Source organism: Pristiophorus japonicus, chromosome 2 (genome assembly GCF_044704955.1).
Source record: "Pristiophorus japonicus isolate sPriJap1 chromosome 2, sPriJap1.hap1, whole genome shotgun sequence".
Taxonomy (NCBI): domain Eukaryota; kingdom Metazoa; phylum Chordata; class Chondrichthyes; family Pristiophoridae; genus Pristiophorus; species Pristiophorus japonicus.
Genome location: NC_091978.1, coordinates 148,510,665 through 148,532,680, shown reverse-complemented (window position 1 = coordinate 148,532,680; position 22,016 = coordinate 148,510,665). Strand labels below are relative to the sequence as shown.

Genomic DNA, 22,016 nt, shown 5'->3' with positions numbered 1-22,016 from the left:
GTGACCTTAGTCTTTTATTGCAGGTCTCCAGAGTGCCTCTCCAACCTGTGAAGACTCTTTAAATACCTATGGGATCCCTTGGGACTCCAGGGGATGAGCCCTCTGGTGGCTGTACAGAGTAAATACAAGTCCAAATATATAACAACACTCCCCCTCAAAGTCAATAGTATAACTATTTACAATGTGAGTTGCCCTGGTTGATCGACTCAGTGTGAAAGCTGGTGTTGTTGAATCATTTGTTGGGCCCTCGCTGGGCTGCTGTGCAGCTGGCCTTGCTGGGCTGCCTGGTGTGTTGGGCCCTGCAGGGTTGCTGTGGATGATGGGTTCTGCTTCGTGGTTAACCGTGGTGCCAGTTGCCACTGGTGTGTATGTTGGGGGATCAAAAAAGATAGGGTCCAAGGTGGGTTGCTCAGGATAGTCCGTGAATCTGAGTTTGATTTGGCCCAAGTGTTTCCGGTGAATGATTCCATTTGAAAGTTTGACCCGAAACACCTTCTCCCCTCTTTGGCCATGACAGTGCCGGGAAACCACTTGAGACCTTGTCCATAATTTAATACAAATACAGGATCATTGATTTCAATCACGTGTGACACATTTGTGCTATCATGGTATGCACTTTGTTGAAGCTGCCTGCTCTCTACCTGCTCATGTAGATCAGGGTGAACTAACGAGAGCCTTGTCTTAAGTGCTCTTTACATTAGTAGTTTAGCAGGTGGGATCCCAGTGAGTGAGTGGGGTCTCATGCGGTAGCTAAGCAGGACTCGGGATAGGCGAGTCTGCAGTGAGCCTTCAGTTACCCTCTTCAAGCCTTGCTTGATGGTTTGCACTGCTCTCTCTGCCTGACCATTGGACACTGGTTTAAACGGGGCAGATGTGACATGTTTGATCCCATTACAGACCATGAATTCTTTGAACTCAGCATTGGTAAAACATGGCCCGTTGTCGCTCACCGGGACATCGGGTAAGCCGTGAGTGGCAAACATGGCCCGCAGGCTTTCAGTTGTGGCAGCGGACGTGCTAGCCGACATTATCTCACATTCAATCCACTTTGAGTACGCGCCTACAACCACAAGGAACATTTTACCCAAGAACCGGCCTGCATAGTCGACGTGTACCCTAGACCACGGTTTGGAGGGCCATGACCATAAACTTTGCGGCGCCTCCCTGGGTGCATTGCTTAACTGCGAGCATGTATTACATCTGTGAATGCAGGACTCTAAGTCCGCATCGATACCGGGCCACCAAACATGGGATCTGGCTATCGCTTTCATCATGGGTGGGTACTGTGGAGGTCATTGATGAAGGTGCCTCTGCCCTTCTTGGGGACCACTACTCGATTGCCCCACAGAAGGCAGTCTGCCTGTATAGACATTTCATCTTTACGCCGCTGGAACAGCTTTATCTCTTCCTGCATTTCCACTGGGACACTGGACCAGCTGCGGTAAAGCATACAGCTTTTGACTAGAGATAATAAGGGGTCCTGGCTTGTCCAGGTTTTGATCTACTGGGCAGTGACGGGTGATTGCTCACTCTCAAATGCTTCCATAACCATGGCTAGATCTGCGGGCTGCGCCATTTCCACCCCCGTGGTGGGCAATGGCAGCCAACTGAGGGCATCGGCGCAGTTTTCTGTGCCTGGCCTGTGGCGGATGGCGTAGTTGTATGCGGACATGAGCGCCCATCTCTGGATGTGGGCCGATGCATTGGTATTTATCCCTTTACTCTCAGAAAACAGGGATATGAGTGGCTTATGGTCAGTTTCCAATTTGAACTTTTGGCCCAAACAGGTATTGATGCATTTTCTTTACCCCATAGACACATGCTAACGCTTCTTTTTCAATCATGCTGTAGGCTCTCTCAGCCTTCGAGAGACTCCTGGATGCATAAGCAACTGGTTGCAGTTTCCCGAAATCATTAGCTTGTTGCAATACACACCTGACGCCATATGATGATGCATCACATGCTAGTACCAAACGCTTACATGGATCATACAACACAAGCAATTTGTTTGAGCATAACAATTTTCTCGCTTTTACAAAGGCATTTTTTTGGCTTTTGCCCCAAACCCATTCACCCCCTTTTCATAGTAAGACATGCAGTGGTTCTAGCAGTGTGCTGAGACCCGGTAATAAGTTACCAAAGTAGTTCAAGAGTCCCAGAAACAACCACAGCTCTTTCACGTTCTGTGGCCTCGGTGCGTTCTCGATTGCCTCCATCTTCACATTGGTGGGTCTGATGCTGTCCGCCGCAATCCTCCTTCCAAAGAACTCCACTTCATGTGCCAGGAAAACGCACTTCGAGCGTTTTAACCTGAGCCCCACGCGGTTGAGTCAATTAAGAACCTCCTCCAGGTTCTGCAGATGCTCGACTGTGTTCCGACCTGTGACCAAGACGTCGTCCTGGAAGACCACGGTGTGAGGGACCGACTTCAGTAAACTTTCCATGTTTCTCTGGAATATCGCGTCGCTGATCAGATTCCAAATGGACATCTGTTATAAACAAAAAGTCCTTTGTGCGTGTTGATGCAGGTGAGGGCCTTCGATGATTCCTCCAGTTCCTGCGTCATGTCGGCTGAAGTCAGATCCAGCTTCGTGAATGTCTTTCCTCCCGCCAGCGTTGCAAAGAGGTCGTCGGTCTTTGGTAATGGGTATTGGTCCTGCAGGGAGAAACGATTGATAGTTACTTTGTAATCGCCACAGATTCTAATGGTGCCGTCTCCCTTGAGGACTGGGACAATAGGACTGGCCCACTCGCTGAACTCAATCGGTGAAATTATGCCCTCTCTTTGCAGCTGGTCTAGCTCGATCTCTACCCTTTCTCTCATCATGTACGGTACTGCTCTCGCCTTGTGATGGGTGGGTCGCGCCCCCGTAATTACGTGGATCTGCACTTTTGCTCCTTGGAATTTCCCGTTGCCTGGTTTGAACAGCGAAGGAAATTTGTTTAAGACCTGGGCTTACGAAGTGTCGTCAGCGGGCGATAGCGCTCGGTAGTCGTCCCAGTTCCAGCGTATCTTTCCCAGCCAGCTCCTGCCGAGCAGCGTGGGACCATCACTCGGTACCACCCAGAGTGATAACTTGTGCACCGCTCCATCGTAGAAGACCTTGACGGTAGCACTGACAATTACAGGAATTAGTTCTTTCGTGTAAGCTCTTAGTTTTGTGCGAACTGGAGTTAAGACTGGCCTTGAGGCCTTGTTGCACCACAACCTTTCGAAAGTCTTTTTGCCCATGATGGACTGGCTCGTGCCCATGTCCAGCTCCATTGACACCGGGAATCCATTTAATTCAACATTCAGCATTATCGGGGGACAATTCGTGGTGAATGTGTGCACCCCATGTACCTCTGCCTTCTCTATCTGAGGTTCTGGTTCGTCGTGATCCTCCGTGGATCTGTCCTCCTCTACAACATGCTGGATTGCAGGTTTAACAGGCCTAGCAACTCGCCTGCACACTCGTTGGCGGTGTCCCATTGTTCCACAGCCCTTGCAAACATACTCTTTGAATCGGCATGAATGAAAACGATGATCACCCCGCAGCGCCAACAAGGTGTTAATGACCTTGCATTCATCACCCTTGATGGTGGACTCTGAGTCATCTGCGGACGTGCAGCTGCAGGTATGTGTGACCTGCCCTGTACGTTACGATTTGAAAACAACATCACTTTGTTCACAGTACTTGTAGCAGCACTTGTGTGCTGAGAGATTTGCTTCGTATTGTCACTGGTGGCAATGAACGCCTGGGCTATCACAATGGCCTTACTCAAGGTTGGGGTCCCTGCAGTCAAAAGTTTGTGAAGTATGGTTTCATGACCAATGCCAAGTACGAAAAAGTCTCTGAGCATGTGCTCCAAATGTCTTTCAAATTCGCAATGTCCTGCAAGGCGTCTTAGCTCGGCGACATAACTTGCCACTTCCTGGCCTTCAGACCTTTTGTAGGTGTAGAACCGATATCTCACCATCAGAACGCTTTCCTTCGGGTTCAAATTCTCTCGGATCAGTGTGCACAAATCATCGTACGATTTCTCCGTGGGTTTCGCTGGAGTGAGCAGATTCTTCATGAGGCCATACGTTGGTGCCCCACAGCCGGTGAGGAGGATCGCCCTTCGTTTGGCAGCGCTCTCTTCCCCATCTCGCTCGTTGGCCACAAAGTATTGGTCGAGTCGCTCCACAAAAGTTTCCCAATCATCTCCCTCCGAAAATTTCTCCAGGATGCCCACTGTTCTCTGCATTTTTGGGTTCGCTATCTGTATCTCATCGCCAATTGTTGTGTATGGAGAAAGAGTCAGACTGAACACTGTGAGCTCAAAGTAAAGTGTGACCTTAGTCTTTTATTGCAGGTCTCCAGAGTGCCTCTCCAACCTGTGAAGCCTCCTTAAATACCTGTGCTCCCAAGGGATTATGGGATCCCTTGGGACTCCAAGAGATGAGCCCTTTGGTGGCTGTACAGAGTAAATACAAGTCCACATATATAACAATTATTACATTTTAAATTGTAATGATGCACTGACCCATTAATTAAAATTTAAATCTGCCAGATTGTAATTAAGCTGGGTAATCTTGGGTAGATTTCGTGCTAAAATTTGGACTGCGCCCTTTAAGTCTAATTTTGCTGAGATGCCTTAAATTTAATCAACCGTATTAATTATTATTTAAAGGCTTTGATCGAAAATTGTGGCCAAAGGAATGAATGGAAAGAGACAGACCGCTAACATTCGGCATTTCTATCACTTTAGTTTCGAAGGAGAATTATTAAATTATATAGCTGCTTGTGTGCTGTGAACAACTCTTTAGCACCGTCTTCTTTTTGGTTACGTTGGTGGATGGGGCACGACTGAGCACTGAGGGGTCCAGTCAGCTTTACTCAGACTGTGTGAGTCTCTCCAGCTGCTGTCACTCACACAGTGACCCAGCCTGGACTGGGGGAGAGCTACTCTGGCTCACTGTCTGTCCTGGGACACTTTGGGACATTAGTTCCGGCCACACAGAGGTCTCCAAACACAGCCCATGGACACGGTGCCCCCTCCCATTATAGTCCTGTCATTGCTGAGCTCACCAGTGGTCCTGATTCCCCCCCTGGGGGACCTCCATCGATTCATATAAACCGCCTATCTCCCCTCAGGTGCCGAATAGCACGACCCGTGGATGGGGCCTTTCCTGGAGATTGTACACGAGATGTTTGGTGTCAAACATTAGTTCTTAAACACGATTTTAATAAATATTTTATCTGAACGTCGATGTTGTAACCATGCATCCATTGGATACAAACCGTATTAGCATATCACGTTAAAATTAGCGATGAATAGCATGTGGAGTGACTAATTGTGGATTTCAATATCTGTTGTGTTTCCATAATAGTACATAATAATTTGGACCATAATCGGGCGCTAGTTTCCATTATAAACACTATTCTCGGCTTTGCACAAGGATGATGTCATTTTTTTTTAAAATAGGTTGTGCGATGCAGCTCATTCCTGTATGCCAAAAGTTGTGCCGGCGATAAATGGGCTATAATCTGGCACTTTTCAGCAAATATGGGTGATAGCCTGAATCTCAGCGCTTATATGGGCGCTAAATGACCAATAAATGGGCAATAATGTGCCAAAAGTCTAGCCCTATGAATTTAGGATGGGTGATGTCACCCTGCCCTAACTCTGCCATTTCTACGTGGCTGCTACTTTAAGGGTGGACACTTTAGCCTGGCCTGAAACTGCACAGAACCTCTGCCAGTGAGCTTCTCCATTGGATGAGTTCCATCAGAAATTCCTGGCCTCTCAAAATCTTGATTGGCACCCTCATAACCCAGTAATTTCAGGGCTGCTACATTTATTCCTCTTTAGTCTACAAAAATAAAAAGTGGTTATCTGTGAATACCCTCCACTACACAAAAGGAGCAGTCAGGAAATAAACAGTGTGGAGAAACAAAGAGACTAAAAAGAGAAGCAAGATGAGAGTACTTGCGCAGAAGGGAAATCATTGACTAAGAAAAGGCCATTTCACTCACTGTACTCACTCCTTCGAACAGAGTAATTTACATCCTGAGGTATGTGAATAACCCTGTACATCTAAACACACTGAGGAAACTTATTCGCTAACCACTGAATAGAATCAAGTGAGGGAACTCCAGGACATCAGTTTATTATAAGCTGAATGATTCAACCCTCACTAGTCACATTCCACAGATAACAGTTCCATAGTCCCAGTAGACCTGAAACCGTAATGGTCTACAGTATTTGATCATTTGTGTGAATACATCCCATTTCTATCAAGCTTTTGATCCAGTTTAATTTAAGAATTCAGTTAACATGGCACGAAGTACTTTTAATCGTCATTTGTACTATTCTATGCGAAAACAAAATTTATTTTTTCTTTACTTTTACTTCGGTCTCAATCTTGACCTCAACCAATGTTCATACACAGGGGCCACTGTGACACAAGGGTCTGAACAATGATAAGGAGTTGAAACCCATCCCAATTTTTCTTGAATCTCTAACCCAAGGACACTGAGGTAAATTGTAGCATCCCAACCACTGAGACTAGGTAGCCCAGCCCAGACTGGAGATCCTTCCTGGTCTGTGTGACTCAGTAGCACATCAGGTACTTATTTTACCATTGAGCCATCTGTAAAGGTCTCTGGGATAAGTTTTGATATTGTGCGATAGGATAAAATGGGTGATAGTGAGTCGGCAGACAATTTTACATCTCTCCCGATTATTAGTTCCATTGACTTCAATGAAAATTGTCTCTGAGTCAGGAAGTTGTGGGTTCAAGTCTCACTCCAGAAGCTTGAGCACAAAATCGAAGGTCACATACCAGTTTAGTACAGAGGGAGCGTCGCACTATCGGAGGTGCCTACTTTTGGATGAGACATTAAACCAAGACCCCGCCTGCTCTCTAAAAGGTCCCATGGCACTACTCAGCAGAGGAATCCTGGCGAATATTTATTCCTCAACCAACATCACTGAAAGACAGATTACCTGATCGTTTATCACATTGCTGTTTGTGGGAGCTTGATGTGCACAAATTGTCTGCCACATTTCCATATTTCCTACATTACAACAGTAACTACACTCCAAAAAGTACTTCACTGCTGGTAAAGTGTTTTAGGATATCCTGAGGTTGTAAAAGGTGCTATATAAATGCAAGTTCTTTTTTTTCTTACTTACCCCATCAAGTTTGGATTTCACAATGCAAGTGTTTACAGTAAGCTTCACTATTTCATCTAAAGACATTTTCTATGAAATTAAATGGTTGTAAAACAATTCCCAATTCTCCTGGTGTGGAACTTATCAAATCAAAACAATTTTATTTGGTGGAAAAACAAATAGTAAGTACACGTGCAGAATGTGCAGTGCTCGGAAACATGATTCCTTTTCTGTAGTCTGTAACATATGGTAGGTCAAAGCAATAAAAATCCTCAAGCATTTACACTGGCTTTGTAATGATAGTGCTCAGTACCTTAAATTATGTTAAGCAGGAAAATGGTCAATTAAAGGCTTAAAAGAAAGACAGGATGCTATAACTGAGGGTCATATTCTGTTTCCGTTTTTATATAATGCTGATGAACTTATGTTACCTTTTCAAAAGATGGCACCTATTAACTGTTATCTGATGACTTGTAAATAATTTCCTTGGCAACTAATTCTCAATTCCAACACATTTTACTCTAACCTATTCAGGAATTCAAAGCATATCATTCTGATATGATCCACTGAAGTTACTTAGAAGGAGTTCTTATTTGCCAAAGAATGCTAATAAAATGCATGCATTTAACAATCTAATTTTCTTATACTATATATGATGCTTTATTATGCTATATATGCATTCTGACAAAGCAATCACTGGACAACAGTTATTGACTGATGTATGAATACCATTTCCAATTGAACCATAAGAACTATAACTCTGAACTCCCCAATTGGTTTAATTGGTAAAACCACTATCGATTGTGGAACTGAGCAATACAGGCCCAGGAACGTTGCAGGTTTGATTTCCGGTCTAGGTGACATATAATGATCTCAGCCAGGGTAGGAGTATGGCTCCTAAAATTGGCGCCAGTGTCCTTGGGCGATGGAGGGGAAAAAAGCAGCCAGGGTTTCTGAGTCTTGTTGGAAAGTGCGTAAGTGAAATGGCAGCTGAAGTGTTAGTGATGCCCTCAGCATGGAATAACTGTAAGAATAACAGTGTTTATTAATTATTAAAATTGATTCTGTGGATGTATAAATGTTAAAAGTGTAGATTATATGGAAAGGTCTGTTTGTGTTGAAACAAAATGAAAGCCCACAGAGCTGCCACATGGGTTTTGCGTATTGGAAAGCCATTTAAACTAATCAAGAGATGGCTGGGCCAGGTTAGACAGCCACATGTGTGAGGAGAGCCAATAAAGAACTGCCCTGGAACCAAGATCCAATCCTGAGGCTTTCATAGAAATAGAGAAAAAAGGTGCAGGAGTAGGCCATTCAGCCCTTTGAGCCTGCACTGCCATTCAATAAGATCATGGCTGATCATTCCCTCAGTACCCCTTTCCTGCTTTCTCTCCGTACCCCTTGATCCCCTTAGCCGTAAGGGCCATATCTAACTCCCCCTTGAATATATCCAATGAACTGGCATCAACAACTCTCTGCGGCAGGGAATTTCACAGGTTAACAACTCTCTGAGTAAAGAAGTTTCTCCTCATCTCAGTCCTAAATGGTCTAACCCTTATCCTAATACTATGTCCCCTGGTTCTGGACCTCCCCAACATTGGGAACATTCTTCCCGCATCTAACCTGTCCAGTCCCGTCAGAATCTTATATGTTTCTATGAGATCCCCTCTCATCCTTCTAAACTCCAGTGAATAAAGGCCCAGTTGATCCAGTCTCTCTTCATGTGACAGTCCAGCCATCCCGGGAATCAGTCTGGTGAACCTTCGCTGCACTCCCTGAATAGCAAGAATGTCCTTCCTCAGACTAAGAGACCAAAACTGAACACAATATTCCAGGTGAAGCCTCACTAAGGCCCTGTACAACTGCAGTAAGATCTCCCTGCTCCTATACTCAAATCCACGAGCTATGAAGGCCAACATACCATTTGCCTTCTTCACCGCCTGTTGGACCTGCATGCCAACCTTCAATGACTGATGAACCATGAAACCCAGGTCACGTTGCACCTCCCCTTTTCCTAATCTGCCGCCATTCAGATAATATTCTGCCTTCGTGTTTTTGCCCCCAAAATGGATAACCTCACATTTATCCACATTATACTGCATCTGCCATGCATTTGCCCACTCACCTAACCTGTCCAAGTCACCCTGCAACCTCTTAGCGTCCACCTCACAGCTCACACCACCACCCAGTTTAGAGTCATCTGCAAACTTGGAGATATTACACTCAATTCCTTCATCCAAATTGTTAATGTATATTGTAAAGAGCTGGGATCCCAGCACTGAGCCCTGCGGCACTCCACTAGTCACTGCCTACCATTTTGAAAAGGACCCATTTATCCCGACTTTCTGCTTCCTGTCTGCAAACCAGTTCTCTATCCACGTCAATACATTACCCCCAATATCATGCACTTTGATTTTGCACGCCAATCTCTTGTGCGGGACCTTGTCAAAAGCCTTTTGAAAGTCCAAATACACCACATCCACTGGTTCTCCCTTGTCCACTCCATTAGTTACATCCTCAAAAAACTCCAGAAGATTCGTCAAGCTTGATTTCCCTTTCGTAAATCCACGCTGACTTGGACTGATTCTGTCACTGCTTTCCAAATGCACTGCTATTTCATCCTTAATGATTGATTCCAACATTTTCCCCACTACTGATGTCAGGCTAACCAGTCTATAATTACCCGTTTTCTCTCTCCCTCCTTTTTTAAACAGTGGTGTTACATTAGCTACCCTCCAGTCCATAGGAACTGACAGTGTCGATAGACTGTTGAAAAATGATCACCAATGCATCCACTATTTCTTGGGCTACGTCCTTAAGTACTCTGGGATGCAGACTATCAGGCCCCGGGGATTTATCAGCCTTCAATCCCATCAATTTCCCTAACACAATTTCCCGCCGAATAAGGATATCCCTCAGTTCCTCCTTCTCACTGGACCCACTGTCCCCTAGTACATTCAGAAGGTTATTCGTGTCTTCCTTCGTGAAGACAGAACCAAAGTATTTGTTCAATTGGGCTGCCATTTCTTTTTTCCCCATTATAAATTCACCTGAATCTGACTGCAAGTGACCTACATTTGTCTGCACTAATCTTTTTCTCTTCACATAATTATAGAAGCTTTTGCAGTCAGTTTTTATGCTCCCTGCAAGCTTCCTCATGTACTCTATTTTCCCCCTCTGAATTAAATCCTTAGTCCTCCTCTGTTGAATTCTAAATTTCTCCCAGTCCTCAGGTTTGTTACTTTTTCTAGCCAATTTATATGCCTCTTCCTTGGTTTTAACACTATCCTTAATTTCTCTTGTTAGCCACGGTTGAGCCACCTTCCCAGTTTTATTTTTACTCCAATCAGGGATGTACAATTGCTGAAGTTCATCCATGTGATCTTTAAATGTTTTCCATTGCTTATCCACCGTCAACCCTTTAAGAATCCTTTGCAGTCACGCCTCATACCGTCGAAGTTACCTTTCCTTAAGTTCAGGACCCTAGTTTTTGAATTAACTGTGTCACTCTCCATCTTAATAAAGAATTCTACCATATTATGATCACTCTTCCCCAAGGGGCCTCGCACAACAAGATTTCTAATTAGTCCCTTCTCATTACACATCACCCAGTCGAGGATAGCCAGCTCTCAGTTGGTTCCTCGATATATTGGTCGAGAAAACCATCCCTAATACACTCCAGGAAATCCTTCTCCACCGAATTACTACCAGCTTGGTTAGCCCAGTCAATATGTAGATTAAAGTCGCCATGATAATTGCTGTACCTTTATTGCACACATCCCTTATTTCTTGTTTGATGCTGTCCCCAACACTCACTACTTTGGTGGTCTGTACACAACTCCCACTAGGATTTTCTGCCCTTTGGTATTCCGCAGCTCCACCCATACTGATTCCACATCATCCAGGCTAATGTCCCTCCTTACTATTGCATTAATTTCCTTTTTAATCAGCAACGCCACCCACCACCTTTTCCTCTCTGCCTATCCTTCCTAAATGTTGAATATCCCTGGATGTTGAGTTCCCAGCCTTGGTCACCCTGGAGCCATGTCTCCGTGATGCCAATTACATCATATCCATTAACTGCTGTCTGCGCAGCTAATTCGTCCACCTTATTCCGAATACTCCTCGCAGTGAGGCACAGAGCCTTCAAACTTGTCTTTTTAACACACTTTGCCCCTTTAAAATTTTACTGTAATGTGGCCCTTTTTGTTTTTTGCCTTGGGTTTCTCTGCCCTCCACTTTTACTATTCCCCTTTCTATCTTTTGATTCAGCCTCCATTTTATTTCCCTCTGTCTCCCTGCATAGGTTCCCGCCCGCCTGCCATGTTAGTTTAACTCCTCCCCAACAGCACTAGCTAGGACATTGGTTCTGGTCCTGCCCAGGTGCAGACCGTCCGGTTTGTACTGGTCCCACCTCCCCCAGAACCGGTTCTAATGTCCCAGGAATTTGAATCCCTCTCTTTTGCACCACTCCTCAAGCTACATATTCATCTGAGCTATTCTGTAATTCCTACTCTGACTAGCATGTGGCACTGGTAGCAATCCTGAAATTACTACTTTTGAGGTCCTACTTTTTAATTTAGCGCCTAGGTCCCTAAATTCATCTCGTAGAATCTCATCCTGTTTTTTACCTATATCTTTGGAACTTATGTGCACCACGACAACTGCCTATTCACCCTCCCTTTTCAGAATGTCCTGTACCCGCTCCAAGACATCCTTGACCCTTGCAGCAGGGAGGCAACATACTATCCTGGAGTCTCGGTTGCAGCCGCAGAAACGTCTATCTATTCCCCTTACAATAGAATCCCCTATCACTATAGCTCTCCCACTCTTTTTCTTGCCCTCCTGTGCAGCAGAGCCACCCACGATGCCATGACCTTGGCTGCTGCTGCCCTCCCCTGATGAGTCATCCCCCTCAACAGTACCCAAATTGGTGTATCTGTTTTGCAGGGGGATGACCGCAGGGGACTGCTGCACTATCTTCCTTCCACTGCTGTTCCTGTTGGTCACCCATTCCCTTTCTGACTGTGTACCCTTTACCTGCGGTGAGACCAACTCGCTAAACGGGCTATTCACATCATTCTCAGCATCGTGCATGCTTCAGAGTGAATCCACCTGCAGCTCCAGTGCTGCAATGCGGTCCGTCAGGAGCTGAAGGCGGATACACATCCCGCACACATCATCGTCAGGGACACCGGAAGCATCCCTGACTTCCCACATAGTACAGGAGGAGCATAACACATATCCGAGCTCTCCTGCCATGTCTTAACCCTTAGATTAACTTAATTTGGCAACAACAATGTTAAAGGTTACTTACTGATAAAGAAAAAGAAGAAAAACTACTTACCAATCGCCAGCCAATCACTTACCCCCTTGGCTGTGACATCACCTTTCGATTTCTTTTTTGCCTCCCCACTGCAGCTGCACCGGCTGGGCCTCCTCCGACGCTGCCGCTGCTTCACGCAACTGCTGGGCCTCTTGTCGGCCTCACCAACGTCCCACTCCACCTCCTCCGACATTGCCGCTGCTTCACGCAACTGCTGGGCCTCTTGTCGGCCTCACCAACGTCCCGCTCCACCTCCTCCGACGTTGCCGCTGCTTCACGCAACTGTTGGGCCTCTTGTCGGCCTCACCAACGTCCCGCTCCACCTCCGACGACGCTGCCGCTATTCCCTGCAACTGTTGGGCCTCTTGTCGGCCTCACCAACGTCCCGCTCCACCTCCGACGACACTGCCCAAAACCTAACACCCAAACAGGGACTTGAACCCTGGACCCTCAGATGAAAAGTCTGATGCTCTACCGACTGAGATATCCGGGCCCTTTCTGAGGGCCAATGGATTTGAGAGTTATAAAGAACTCAGCCAAAGACTTTTCTTTCCCTCTGCTGGACACAAGACCTCCTGTTGAAGACCAGCCAAAACAGCAAGCCATGTGTTCAAATCAGCCAGCCAAAGGGAAGTAACATATATCGCTTGTTATTATAACCTCATTGTATCTGTTGTAATTAAGTAACTGATGACTGCTGATGTGCATGTATGTGTGTTTTTAATAAGCTGTTCCAATTATTTTCAAAGAATCATCTCACTGTCGAACTTAAATGCCAGAGATTTAGAAATCTTACAAATTGGTGGAGAATGCGGGCAACTGGTGAGACAGCTTTTTGATGACTCTTTTGAACAATTGGAAATCTCGGGAGTTGCGATTCTAAACTGTGTTGCGAAGTATAGCTTGAAACGATTAAACGGATCGGGAGAAATTGCGTTTTAAGGAGCGGTCGTCTCAATAGTTGTAAATGTTTAAGTGGGGTGGGTTGTAAATGTTTAAGTGGGGTGGGTTGTAACTGTTTAAGTGGGGTGGGTTGTAAATGTTTAAGTGTGGACCCACAAGTTTTTATATTTAAAAGACACAGGATGAAGGGATCGGTCATGGACAGAAAGCCAACAATAAAATGAAATGTTGAGCTAGTTTATCAGGAGAAGTTGTCCAAAAAGTTCCCGATACAAGACATACAGGAGTTAAAGGCAGAGGCACGGCACATCCACGAGGGTCAACCTGCATTATTTGGGGAGATGGTGAAACTTATCCAGGAAAGGGTAGATAAGGGACAGATAAGGCTAAAATGGGCAATCTCGTGGACGTCAGCGCATTTTATTGTGCCCGGAGAGATGAGGAATTAATGAGACAGGACGCCAAAGTGATACAAGATTTGAAAGAATTACATGTAAAGGAGATTCAACCAAAAGAAAGAGAGAATGAAGGTATAAAACAACAAAAGAAAGAAGGCCTCCAACTTGTGAAGCAATTAAAAGAGGGAGAAATACAGCATTTACGACAAGAAATTGGCCAACTAAACTACAGTATTAAGCAATTGGAAAGAGGGGCCGAACAGGCAGCTCCATTGCTACAACAACAAAGTCTCTCAAACTTAAATGCCACAGCAGCCATTGTTGAAGCAAATGAAACAAATTAGAGTTAAAAAAATATAAATTGGAAAACTTGAGGCTCCAGCAAGAGGTAGAAGATGCTAGAGGTGCATTAAGGGAAGTCATTAAGAAGCCACATAGGGAGGCAGATCACTCCCGGTGCAACTGGAAATAGTGAGGCTAAAAGGTAAGTTAGGGGAGCAGCAGGCCCTGGTATCCACAGTAATCAGACTGCAGCAGACCCAGACCAGCACCGAACCAGGGTTGCAATGCATAGATACCTCCTGAGGAACAAATCCAAGCCCTCTGGGACAGATCAACGATTGGATCAATTGATAACCATTATACAAACCCAAATTGCCATGGGGAGGATGCAAAATCATTTACCGGTGCACACAATCGTCGATGCACACTCATTAGAGGGACCCATTCAAGGATCGACCCTATGACTGGGTTCGACCCCAAAGATTGGTCAGAAGTGGGGTTCCAACGTGATGGTAGTGGGAGACCAGTAGTTCTTGTTGTCTTAAAAGGAGACAGGCAACAGATTCGGTTTATCGATACTGGCTCAGCCGTTACCATCATCCACACCCCATACCCTGAATGCCATGCAGGGCGGGCAAGGGTTATATGACCCTTTAAGGGTTTAACGGTGATACAACCACCATGTATACAGGGAAGGTCACTGAACTTCAGTTGGGAGGCCTCACCTGTAAGGTCCCAGGACCTATGCTGATGATCACCCCCGACAGAAGGGGAATTTTAGGGACTGATGTGTTGGATCAGTATGGCGCGGTGATAGATTATAATCAGGACTGGGATTGAGAGATAAGGCAGGAATGATAGAAATTTCAGATGCTCACTCAGTTTTTGCTATTAAAAAGCCATCTGAGTATGACGCTCCAGGGAGCGAAAATGAAGCTGTGGCAAAACTAATTTAAAAACATCTGCATGACTGTGGAAAAATGGCCAACGAGGAATCTATTGAGAGACCCCCCCCACTCATTCACTAAACAGTACCCCATCCCAAGAGAGAGTCACCCTTACATCCGAGACACCATAAAATCCCTAGTCGAGCAGGGTGTTCTTAGGACAGGCACTTTCACAACCAATTCACCCACATGGCCGGTTAAAAAGCCTGATAGCAGCTGGCAACTGACTATTGATTACAGAAAGTTAAATTCTGTAACACCAGCCTGCTCACCGGTAGTAAGAGAAACTCCTTCCGTATTATCTCAAATTCCCGTTGGTTCCAAGTACTTCTCGACCCTCAACATCGCCAATAGATTCTGGAGTATCCCTGTTAAAGGGGAAGACCAGTACAAATTTGCGTTCACCTTTGAGGACCAGAGCTACACCTGGACATGCCTGCCTCAGGGGTTCCACAATGCGTCCACGATATTCCACAAAAGAATGGCTGCCCTACCTGCTTGTTACAGTATATAGACGACCTGCTGCTGGCAACCGACAGCACGGAGGGGCATCTGTCCCTTTTACACAAACTTTTGACATTGTTGGCTCAGGCGGGACTAAATGTAAATCCCCGTAAGGCTCAATTAGTAAAAGAACAGGCCACCTTTCTTGGAGTGTCCATTTCTCCAGAGGGATTATCCCCGACTCTCACAAGGTGGAGATAATACAGCGATTGCCATTACTCACTTCAAAAACAGCCCTACGATCATTCTTGGATTTGGTGGTGAACCAAAAGAACTTTATCCCAGGCTTTGCAGAGTGTGCAAAGCCCTGTATGATTTAATAAAACTGCAGGGTCATAAGATATGCCCGGGATGGACTGATGCCCACACCCAGTCCATGGCTAAATTAAAAACTGCAGTGATACAGGCCGCATGTCTGATCCCTCCTGATCCCACGCAGCCCTTCCATTTGGAGGTCGGGCCACGGAGCAAAGCCTCACTGCAGTTCTGTGCCAAATGCGAGCCCATTGCATATGCGTCTTGAATCCTGCAGGGGGCAGAAAAGATGTACACAGCATGCGAGCGCCACCTACTGGCCGTCTACTGGTTGGTACATCACTTTACTTTTATTACTGGGTTGCAGGTGCACAGCAGACACACACCTCTGTCATGACTGATGAAACCTGGAGATTCTCTAGTTTCATCGCAATGCCTCAGCAAATGGACATTGGAACTTATGGAAAGAGACATTGATTCCATTTCCAAACCCACCTTGCTGCCACAATTTCTGATCTATGAGGGGGACCCGCATGAATGTCCGTTACCCCTGATTAACTTTGAGACCAATCCTGTGCAGAAAGAGCCCAGACAGGGTGCCCCAGATGTCGATATCGATGGGTCCTCATATCACATTGAAGGATCCCCTCACACCGAATATGCTGTGGTATTGCCAGAAAGAATCATCTAGCGAAGATGCAACAGTATTCACAATATGCAGAAATCGTCGCACTTCTAACTGCTGTAAAGGAGACCTCAGATAGACCAGTGAATATTTGGTCCAATAGTGCCTATGCTATAAACACCATGTTCTCCTTGCCCCATACCACAAAAATGACTATTGTACGATAGACGGTAAGACCCTGGTCCATGGGCCCTGGTTACGCCTGCTCTGGTCATACCTTAAACAGCAATTCCAGCCCTGCTTCATAGGAAAGGTAGCAGCCCATAGAAAAAGGGGTCCACATAGTGAGGGAAATTCCAGAGCAGACAGAGCAGCCATTGATGGGGTGATAGAGGATATAGTTGTTGAGCCCAGCAATGCTGTTAGCAAGGCCTCCCCAACAGATCACCTAGATTTAAAATCCCTGCAGCAGCAATACTGGTCATATGCTATTGTAAGCACCTGACACGAGGAAGGCAGACCCCTCCCTCAACCAACAGTCTGGGCTTCCAATACCATACCAGTCACTGCCCCTGACTCAGATGAGCAGTTGCTGATGTTCAAAAGAAAGCCAAACGCCTGCCCGGTGGTATGTGTTTCACCAGAGGTGAGTCAGGAACTGCTCTCCCTCTTTCACTCCCACCCCACAGCAGGGCACTGTTCGGCCCTGGTAACCATCTATAAGGTAGCATCCACAGCTTGGTAGCCTTCCATGAGGGAAACAATCAACCAATCATCCTCCCGCATGCACTAACCGAGCCTTGCTTCAAAGCGCACCCCCACCTCAAGGGCCATGGACTCACCTCCAGATAGACTTCATTGGGCCACTTCGACAGGCGCAAGGCAATTTTCAGCATGCCCTAGTGGTGGTGGATCAATTCACGAAATGGATCAAAGCATTCCCCTGCTGCTCCAACATCGCAATCACAGCAGCCAAAACACTATTGAATCATGTGTTTTGTAGGTGGGGAGTACCAGTGTAAGTGGACAGCGATCAAGGTTCACACTTTACCAGTAAAATGTTTACTCACCTGCAGGAAATGTTGGGGATAAAACCCAAATTACATATTGCTCACCACCCCCAGTCGTCCGGAAGGGTCGAAGAGGGAAACAGGACCCTCAAGATAATGTTAAACAAATTGTGCACGGCCCACCACACTCAATGGGCTAACATATTACCAATGTGCTTAATGGCAATGAGGTCCACACCTCATAAAACAACAGGGGTCTCCCCATATCAGGCAATGATGGGGAGGCCCATAAGAACACCAGGCCAGCGAACACTAACAGGGATGAGTCCCCTGACAATAAAAACATGTGGTTCCAATTGACTGGAACAAGTGGTAGATCACACCGATCAGATCAATCGATTTGTGGCCACCAAATTGGGGAAGTCAAAAAGACAAATTAAACATAGAAACATAGAAAATAGGTGTAGGAGTAGGCCATTCAATTGATCATGGTTGATCATGCACTTCAGTACCCCATTCCTGCTTTCTCTCCATACCCCTTGATCCCTTTAGCTGTAAGGGTCCCATCTAACTCCTTTTGAATATATCTAACAAACTGGCCTCAACAACTTTCTGTGGTAGAGAATCCCACAGGCTCACAACTCTCTTGAGTGAAGAAGTTTCTCCTCATCTCGGTCTGAAATAGCTTACCCCTTATCATTAGACTGTGACCCCTGGTTCGAGACTTCCCCAACATCGGGAACATTCTTTCTGCATCTAACCTGTCCAATCCCATCAAAATTTTATATGTTTCTATGAGACCACCTCTCATTCTTCAATTTACATTGAATATAAGCCTAGTCGATCCAATCTTTCTTCACATGTCAGTCCTGTCATCCCGGGAATTAGTCTAATGGACCTTCGCTGCAATCCCTCAATTGCAAGAATGTCCTTCCTCAGATTAGGGGACCAAAACTGTACACAATATTCAAGGTGTGGCCTCACCAAGGCCCTGTACAACTGCAGTAAGACCTCGCTGCTCCAATACTCAAATCCTCTCGCTATGAACGCCAACATGCCATTTGCCTTCTTCACTGCCTGCTGTACCTGTATGCCAACTTTCAATGACTGATGTACCATGACACCTAGGTCTCGTTGCACTGCCCCTTTTACTAATCTGTCACCATTCAGAAAATAATCTGCCTTCCTGTTTTTACCACCAAAGTGGATAAACTCACATTTATCTACATTATAACGCATCTGCCATGTATTTGCCCGCTCACCTAACCTGTCCAAGTCACCCTGCAGCCTCTTAGCATCCTCCTCACAGCTCACACTGCCATCCAGCTTAGTGTCATCTGCAAACTTGGAGATATTACACTCAATTCATTTGTCTAAATCATTAATGTATATTGTAAATAGCTGTGGTCCCAGCACTGAGCACTGCGGTACCCCACTAGTCACTGCCTGCCATTCTGAAAAGGACACATTTATTCCTACTCTTTGCCTCCTGTCTGCCAACCAGTTCTCGATCCACGTCAGTACATTACCCCCAATACCATGTGCTTTAATTTTGCACACTAATCTCTTGTGTGATACCTTGTCAAAAGCCTTTTGAAAGTCCAAATACACCACATCCACTGATTCTCCCTTGTACACTCTACTAATTACATCCTCAAAAATTTCTAGAAAATTTTTAAAGCATGATTCCCCTTTCATAAATCCATGCTGACTTGGACCAATCCTGTCACTGCTTTCCAAATGCGCTGCTATTACATCTCGAATAATTGATTCCATTCATTTTCCCCACCATCGATGTTAGGCTAACCGGTCTATAATTCCCTGTTTTCTCTCTCTCTCCTTTTTTAAAAAGTGGGGTTACATTAGCTACCCTCCAGTCCAGAGGAACTGATCCAGAGTCTATAAAATGTTGGAAAATGACCACCAATGCATCCACTATTTCTAGAGCAACTTCCTTATGTATCTGGGATGCATAATATCAGGCTCTGGGGATTTATCGGCCTTCAATCCCATCAATTTCCCTAACACAATTTGCTGACTAATAAGGATCTTATTTAGTTCTTCCTTCTGGCTAGACCCTCCTCCCTGAATAGAAAAATAGAAACATAGAAAATAGGTGCAGGAGTAGGCGATTCGGCCCTTCGGCCCTTTGAGTTTGCTAGTGCTGTTGGTGGGGGGGGGGGGGAGTTAAATTAATATGGCAGGGGGATGGGAAGCTATGCAGGGAGACAGAGGGAAATAAAATGGAGTCAAAAGCAAAAGATAGAAAGGTGAATAGTAAAAGTGGAGGGCAGAGAAACCCAAGGTAAAAAACAAAAAGCGCCACATTACACCAAAGTTCTAAAGGGGAAAAGTGTGTCAGAAAGACAAGCCTGAAGGCTCTGTGCCTCAATGCGAGGAGTATTCGGAATAAGGTAGATGAATTAACTGCGCAAACAACAGTTAACGGGTGTGATGTCATTGGCATCACTGAGACATGGCTCCAGGGTGACCAAGGCTGGGAACTCAAAATCCAAGGGTATTTAGCATTTAGGAAGGATAGACAGAAAGGAAAAGGAAGCGGGGTGGCGTTGCTGGTTAAAGAGTAAATTAATGCAATAGTAAGGGAGGGACATTAGCCTGGATGATGTGGAATCAGTATGGGTGAAGCTGCGGAATTCCAAAGGGCAGAAGACGCTAGTGGGAGTTGTGTACAGACCACCAAACAGTAATAGTGAGGTTGGGGACAGCATCAAACAAGAAATAAGGGATGTGTGCAATAAAGGTACAGCAGTTATCAAGGGCGACTTTAATCTACATATTGATTGGGCGAACGAAACTGGTAGCAATGCGATGGAGGAGAATTTCCTGGAGTGTATTAGGGATGGTTTTCGAGACCAATATGTCGAGGAACCAACTAGAGTGCTGGCCATCCTAGACTGGGTGATGTGCAATGAGAAGGGACTAATTTGCAATCTTGCTGTGCGAGGCCACTTGGGGAAGAGTGACCATAATATGGGAGAATTCTTTATTAAGATGGAGAGTGACCCAGTTAATTCGGAAACTAGGGTCCTGAACTTAAGGAAAGGTAACTTCGACGGTATGAGGCGTGAATTGCCTAGAATAGACTGGCAAATGATACTTAAAGGGTTGACGGTGGATAAGCAATGGCAAACTTTTAAAGATCACATGGATGAACTTCAGCAATTGTACATCCCTGTCTGGAGTAAAAATAAAACGGGAAAGGTGGCTCAACCATGGCTAACAAGGGAAATTCAGGATAGTGTTAAAGCCAAGGAAGAGGCATATAATTTGGCTAGAAAAAGCAACAAACCTGAGGACTGGGAGAAATTTAAAATTCAACAGAGGAAGACTAAGAGTTTAACTAAAAGGGGGGAAATAGAGTACGAGAGGAAGCTTGCAGGGAACATAAAAATGACTGCAAAAGCTTCTATAAATATGTGAAGAGAAAAAGATTAGTGAGGACAAACGTAGGTTCCTTGCAGTCAGATTCAGGTGAATTTATGATGGGGAATAAAGAAATGGCAGACCAATTGAACAAATACTTTGGTTCTGTCTTCACAAAGGAAGACACAAATAATCTTCCGATTGTACTAGGGGACAATAGGTCTAGTGAGAAGGAGAAACTGAAGGCTATCCTTATTAGGCGGGAAATTGTGTTCGGGAAGTTGATGGGATTGAAGGCCGATAAATCCCCGGGGCCTGATAGTCTGCATCCCAGAGTACTTAAGAAACTGGCCCTAGAAATAGTGGATGCATTGGTGATCATTTACCAACAGTCTATCGACTCTGGATCAGTTCATATGAACTGGAGGGTAGCTAATGTAACACCACTTTTTAAAAAAGGAGGGAGAGAGAAAACGGGTAATTATAGACTGGTTAGCCTGACATCAGTAGTGGGGAAAATGTTGGAATCAATCATTAAGGATGAAATAGCAACGCTTTTGGAAGACAATGACAGGATCGGACCAAGACTGCATGGATTTATGAAGGGGAAATCATGCTTGACAAATCTTCTGGAATTTTTTGAGGATGTAACTCGCAGAGTGGATAAGGGAGAACCAGTGGATGTGGTGTATTTGGACTTTCAAAAGGCTTTTGACAAGGTCCCGCACAAGAGATTAGTGTGCAAAACCAAAGCGCATGATAGAGGGGGTAATGTACTGACGTGGATAGAGAACTGGTTGACAGACAGGAAGCAGAGAGTCGGGATAAACGGGTCCTTTTCAGAATGGTAGGCAGTGACTAGTGGAGTGCCGCAGGGCTATGTGCTAGGACCCCAGCTCTTTACAACATACATTAACGATTTAGATGAAGGAATTGAGTGTAATATCTCCAAGTTTGCGATGACACTAAACTGGGTGGTGGTGTGAGCTGTGAGGAGGATACTAAGAGGCTGCAGGGTGACTTGGACAGGTTAGGTGAGTGGGCAAATGCATGGCAGATGCAGTATAATGCGGATAAATGTGAGGTTATCCATTTTGGGGTCAAAAACACGAAGGCAGAATATTATCTGGATGGCGGCAGATTAGGAAAAGGGGAGGTGCAACGAGACCTGGGTGTCATGGTTCATCAGTCACTGAAAGTGGGCATGCAGGTACAGCAGGCGGTGAAGAAGGCAAA

The 22,016-nt window shown here is 45.4% G+C and overlaps 1 protein-coding gene and 1 non-coding gene across 2 annotated transcripts in view; both read right to left on the bottom strand.

Moving 5' to 3' along the window:
* dlc1 (DLC1 Rho GTPase activating protein) overlaps positions 1–22,016 on the bottom strand; it is a 696,855-nt gene that overhangs the window by 376,406 nt on the left and 298,433 nt on the right. The window lies entirely within an intron of this gene.
* trnak-uuu (transfer RNA lysine (anticodon UUU)) lies at positions 12,890–12,962 on the bottom strand. The gene has a single exon. It is a non-coding gene; the product is annotated as a tRNA-Lys (tRNA).